Source organism: Balaenoptera ricei, chromosome 12, assembly GCF_028023285.1.
Source record: "Balaenoptera ricei isolate mBalRic1 chromosome 12, mBalRic1.hap2, whole genome shotgun sequence".
Classification (NCBI taxonomy): Eukaryota; Metazoa; Chordata; class Mammalia; order Artiodactyla; family Balaenopteridae; genus Balaenoptera; species Balaenoptera ricei.
In genome coordinates this window covers 54,743,774-54,750,091 of record NC_082650.1, presented here as the reverse complement: position 1 = coordinate 54,750,091, position 6,318 = coordinate 54,743,774, and the positions used below count along the sequence as shown (strand labels likewise).

The window sequence follows — 6,318 nt, the reverse complement described above, 5'->3', positions numbered from 1 at the left end:
CAAATGTATAAAGAGCGTGGACAATCATAGAAGGAAAAGAAATTAAATACAGATGATAAAAAAGTTCAAATCAGTAATAAGCCAGTGCATACAACTTAAGGCAAAAATCAAATGCATATTTTCCTCCTATGAAGTTAGTGAAGTTTTCTTTGGTTTTGGTGGTCAAACCCTATGGTGGTTGGTGAGGGAACAGTGAAATACAACTTACTCGAGGGTTACCATCTCCTCCCCTCTCAGCACCCTCACTCGTGTTATATAACTGTGTTGGTGACAGTGATTCCGGGACCAAAATATTTACTGAGTAATCAGTGTCTCTTTTCGTCCCCAGAATAACAGTTAAAGCAATATAAGTGGTAAAATTAACCTCCTTTAATTGTTACTGGGACTGAGGGCCAAAAATTAACCATATTCCTGCAGCGCGTACGCGGCTAGAAACCGCTTGTCTTCCAGGCTTTTGCTCTTACTCTTCATTCTAGGGATTGACTCAGAGATGTTGGAAATCCAGATTAAACTGGATATGGCTGGGGAAGTGAGAAGGTCATGAGCTTTGACATCAGATGTATTCTGGGTTTCGATTTTACTTCTTATTTAGTGTTGTACATTACAATGTTTTTAAGGATTATATTCATGGTCATTTTTAATTTAAAAACTCAGAAGCAGCAAAGATATGCTTGTGTGATAGATTGTAAGGTGGCTTCATGATTCCCACTGCCTCCTGGGTTTCATGCCTTTGTGGGATCCCCTCCCCTTGAGTACATTTGGGACCTGTGACTTGCTTGTAAACAATAAATAACAGCACAAGTGATGGAAGCCACTCCTGTGACTACATTACTTTACAAAAGACTTGGTCTTGGTAGCACACTCTCTCTAGAGACTGTCCATTTTGGCTTGATGAAGTAAGCGTCCATGGCTGGGGAAGTCCACAGGGCATGGGGCTGTAGGTGGCCTCTAGGAGCAGCCTCTCGCCAACAGCCAGCAGGAAGCCAGGGCCCTCGGGTTCTACAAGCACAGGGAAATGAATTCTGTTGACCATCTAAGTGACCTTAGAAATGTTCTTCCCCAGTCAAGCCTCCAGATGAGAATGCAGACCAGAGGACACCTTAATTTTGGCTTCGTGAAACCCCAAGCAGAGGACCCAGTTAAGCCATGCCTGGACTCCTGACCCAGCAAAATTGTGAGATAGTAATTGTGTGTTATTTTAAGCCATTAAGTTTGTAGTAACTAATACAACTTGTATGTGTGGTTCAGGTATTCAACATATTAGTACATACAGTGTAGTTCCTTCTTTGATAAACTTTGTGTTAAATATTGCTGTCCTGATGCATTCTGGTTTTTCTCTTTTACTCCTTCACATACATGTCCCTGCCTCGATCTTCATTGCAAAGTCTTCATGAGACAAAAACTAATGAAGTGGTGCCCTATGGATCAGCCACAGGTCGAGGGCTCTCTGGGACGTCCAACTGCATTTCTGCTTCAAAGATTGAGTATCTGAGATCCATAGCCTTCATCCCTGCAGGTCCTTTGGGATAGTCTCTTGACTAAACCTCTGTGGCAGGACAGAAACACAGTCAACTCAGATTGCACACCTCAAGTTGCAACTGCAATGTGAAGAATACTTATGGTAAAGAGCTAGGAGCAGTTAAGTGCTAAACCAGGTCTCATTTAATCTAGTGTACTTGCTTGTTAATTGCCTCTACTTCCAGGTATGAATTCAGCCAGACTTGCTCACTCACCCCTTCCTTCCTTCCTTTCTTCTTTTTTACCTTCTTTCTTTCTTCTGTGTTTCTTTCATTTTTTAATCCCTATATAATTCTCCATAGTTCTATTTCTCTATATCACTCCTTTTCATTTATTTATTTATTATTTATTTAAAAGTATAGTTGCTGTACAATATTGCATGAGTTATAGGTGTACAATATAGTGATTCACAATTTTAAAGGTTATACTCCATTTATAGTTATTGTAAAATATTGGCTATATTCCCTGTGTTATACAATATATCCTTGTAGCTTATTTTATACCTTATTTTATACTTATTTTACTTATTTTATGAGTTTGTACCTCATAATACCCTTACCCTTGTTCCCTATATCTGTGAATCTGCTTATTTTTTGTTATATTCACTAGTTTGTTTTATTTTTTTAGATTCCACATTTAGTGATATCATACAGTATTTGTCTTTCTCTGTCTGACTTATTTCACTTAGCATAGTGCCCTCTAAGTCCATCCACGTTGCTGTAAATGGCAACACTTCATTTTTTTTAATGGTGAGTAGTATTCTATTGTATATATATGCCATATCTTCTTTATCCATTCATCTGTTGATGGACACTTAGGTTGCTTCCATATCTTGGCAATTGCAAATAATGCTTCTATGAACATTGTGGTGCATGTATCTTTTTGAATTAGTGTTTTTGTTTTTTTTGGATGTATACCCAGGAGCGGAATTGCTGGGTCATATGGTAGTTCTATTTTTAGTTTTTTGAGAAACCTCCATAGTATTTTCCATAGTGGCTGCACCAGTTTACATTCCCAGCAACAGTGTAGGAGGGTTCCCTTTTCTCCACATCCTTGCCAACATTTGTTATTTATATTCTTTTTGATGATAGGTGGGAGGTGATATCTCATTGAGGTTTTGATTTGCATTTCCCTGATGATTATTTGAAAGCTTTTGCACAGCAAAGCAAACCAACAAGGAAATGAAAAGACAACGTACTGAATGGGAGAAAATATTTGCAAATGATATGACTGATAAGGGGTTAATATCCAACATATATAAACAGTTCATTCAACTCAACATCAAAAAACCAAACAACCCAATGAAAAAATGGGGCAGAAAAGCTAACTAGACATTTTTCCAAAGAGGAAGTGCAGATGGCCAATAGGCACATGAAAAGATGCCTTCATTTTCTTTTTATTAACATAAATTTTTATTATACCAGTAATATATTAATATAATATCATATATTAGTGTATATTGTGTGACATCAAACTTCATTTGTCAGCTATCTTTTTTAGACCAAAAAATAACTTGGAACTCATTACTTTTTTCATACATATATAAAATATATATGATATATATGATTATATATATATATATATGTATGAAATACATATGTATATAATTATTTCTTTAAACTACTGCATGCTATTATGATATTATTAGTATATCACAATGTATTCATCTCCTTAACTGTTTAGATTATTTCTGGGGCTTCCCTGGTGGTGCAGTGGTTAGGAATCCACTTGCCAATGCAGGGGACAGAGGTTCGAGCCCTGGTCCGGGAAGACCCCACATGCCGCAGAGCAACTAAGCCCGTGTGCCACAACTACTGAGCCTGCACTCTAAAGCCTGTGCTTCATAACAAGAGAAGCCACCTCAATGAGAAGCCCGTGCACCGCAATGAAGAGTAGCCCCCATCTCTGCAACTAGAGAAAGCCCACGCACAGCAACGAAGACCCAATGCAGCCAAAAATAAATAAATAAAATAAATAAATTTTAAAAAGAGAACTATTTAGATTATTTCTGATGTTCTGATATAAACAAATGCTGAGTGCATGATTCCTTTGGCACATGTGTGATGATCTCCCTAAGGTAGATTAACTACCAGAAGTGAAACTCTGAGTATGTCCATTTTATTTTTATTTTTTATTTTTTGTATTGAGGTATAATTGACATACATTATATTAATTTCAGGTGTACAACATAATGATTTAATATTTGTATGTGTTGTGAAATGATCACCCCCATAAGGCTAGTTAACATCTGTCACCATACAGAGTCACAGAATTTTGTTTTCTTGTGATGAGAACTTTTATTATTTATTTTATTTTTTTTATTTATGGCTGTGTTGAGTCTTCGTTTCTGTGCGAGGGCTTTCTCTAGTTGTGGCAAGTGGGGACCACTCTTCATCGCGGTGCACGGGCCTCTCACTATCGCGGCCTCTCTTGTTGCGGAGCACAGGCTCCAGACGCGCAGGCTCAGTAATTGTGGCTCACGGGCCCAGCTGCTCCGTGGCACGTGGGATCTTCCCAGACCAGGGCTCGAACCCGTGTCCCCTGCATTGGCAGGCAGACTCTCAACCACTGCGCCACCAGGGAAGCCCGATGAGAACTTTTAAGATCTACTCTCTTAACAACTTTCAAATATGCAGTACAGTATTATTACCTGTAGTTGACATGCTGAACATTATGGCGTATATCCATTTTAATTTTATTAACTACTGACTAATTGTTCTCCAAAGTGTCTGTGCAGCCCACACTCCTACCAGCTGTGCAGGAGAGAGCTCCTTTCTGCACAGGCCCCACTGACACTTGATATCACCCACTTTAAAATTTTTGCTCTAGCTCTCCTATTTTTCTCCTTTTTCTCATCCTCTTCATTCTCCTCCTTTTCTCTTCTCTCCCTCTCTTATTTTTCCTGGCTCTTGTTCTTTCTCTTGGTTTCCTTTGCTGTTTTGTTTCCTCATCCTCTTTTGCTTTCTTTATTCATAATTTTTTAATTTTGAAAATTTAATTTATAATCTGATTTATTACTTAATGAAGATCATGAAAATATCTGCCAGCAAATGTACATTTACAAAATCATTGTCAAAGGTTGAAGTGTTTTCTACATCATTGTTCCACCATACTTTTAAAAATTGAGGTAAAATACCCATAACATAAAATTAACCATTGTTAAGTGTACAATTCAGTGGCATTTAGTACATTGACAGTGTTATACAACCACCGTCTCTATCAAATTCTAAAATATTTTCATAACCCCAAAAGAAATGGGTATGGGTACCCCATATTCATAAAGCAGTCACTCCCCAATTCTCCCTTCTCCTAGCCCCTGACAACCACTAATCTGATTTTTTCTCTATGGATTTACCTATTCTGAATATTCATATAAATGAATTCATATAATATGTGACCTTGTATATCTGGTTTCTTTTACTTTGCATGTTTTTGAGGTTAATCCATGGTATAGCATGTATCAGTACTTCATTCTTTTTTAATGGCTGGATAATGCTGTATTGAATGGATATGCCACACTTTGTTTATCCATTTACCAGTTGATGAACATTTAGATAATTTCCATCTCTTGACTAGTGTGAATAGTGCTGCGATGAACATTTGTGTATAAATTTTTGTTTGAATATCTGTTTTCAGTTCTTTTGGGTCTCTACTTAGGAGAGGAATTACTGGGTCATATGGTAATTCTATGTTTAACTTCTTGAGAAACTGCCAATCTGCTTTCCATAGCACCTGTACCATTTTACATTCCTACCAGCAGAGTACGAGTGTTCCTGTTTCTCTACCTTCCTGATGACACTAGCTATTTCTTGTTTTTTTTTGTTTTGATTAAAGCTATCCTAGTAAGTATAAAGTGATATCTTGTTTTGATTTGCATTTCCCAATGACTAATATCTTGAACACCTTTTCATGTGTTTGTTGGACATTTGTATATCTTCTTTGGAGAAATGTGTACAAGTGTTTTGCTTATTGTTTTTTATTATTATAAGCCTTTTAAAAATTATTTATTTATTTATTTATTTTTGGCTGCGTTGGGTCTTTGTTGCTGAGGGCAGGCTTTCTTTAGTTGTGGTGCGTGGGCTTCTCATTGTGGTGGCTTCTCTTGTTGCGGAGTACGGGCTCTAGGCTCACGAGCTTCAGTAGTTTTGGCTCGCGGGCTCTAGAGCGCAGGCTCAGTAGTTGTGGAGCACGGGCTTAGTTGCTCCGCAGCATGTGGGATCTTCCTGGACCAGGGCTCGAACCCGTATCCCCTGCATTGGCAGGTGGATTTGTAACCACTGAGCCACCAGGGAAGCCCCATCCTTTGCTTATTTTTAAATTGGGTTGTTTGTCTTTTTGTTGTTGAGTTGTAAGGGCTCTTCATATATTCTGGATACTGGATGACTCCTATCAGATATATGATTTTCAAATATTTTCTCCCATTCTGTGGGTTGTCTTTTCACTTTCTTGATAGTGTCCTTTGATGCACAAGTTTTTAATTTTGATGAAATTTATTTTTTCCTTTGCTGCTTGTGCGTTTGGGGCCATTTCTAGAGTCTATTGCAAAATCCAAGGTTACAAAGATTTACCCCTATGTTTTATTTCCAGAGTATTATGGTTTTAACTCTTACATTGTTGATGTATTTTGAGTAAATTTTTGCATATATTGTGAGATAGAGGCCCAACTTCATTCTTTTGCACGTAGACATTCAGTTGTCCAGCATTATTTGTTGAAGAGTTTATTTTTTCCCATTGAGTGGTCTTGGCACCTTTGTTAAAATCAGTTGACCATAGATGTACGGGTAAATTTTTGGATTCTCA

General features: G+C 37.6%; 1 long non-coding RNA gene across 1 annotated transcript in view; it reads left to right on the top strand.

Moving 5' to 3' along the window:
* The window catches only part of LOC132376023 (uncharacterized), a 112,536-nt gene that overhangs the window by 379 nt on the left and 105,839 nt on the right, over positions 1-6,318 (top strand). The window contains exon 2 of the long non-coding RNA XR_009506201.1: positions 1,064-1,174. This is a non-coding gene — a long non-coding RNA (uncharacterized LOC132376023). The remainder of the gene's footprint in view (positions 1-1,063; positions 1,175-6,318) is intronic.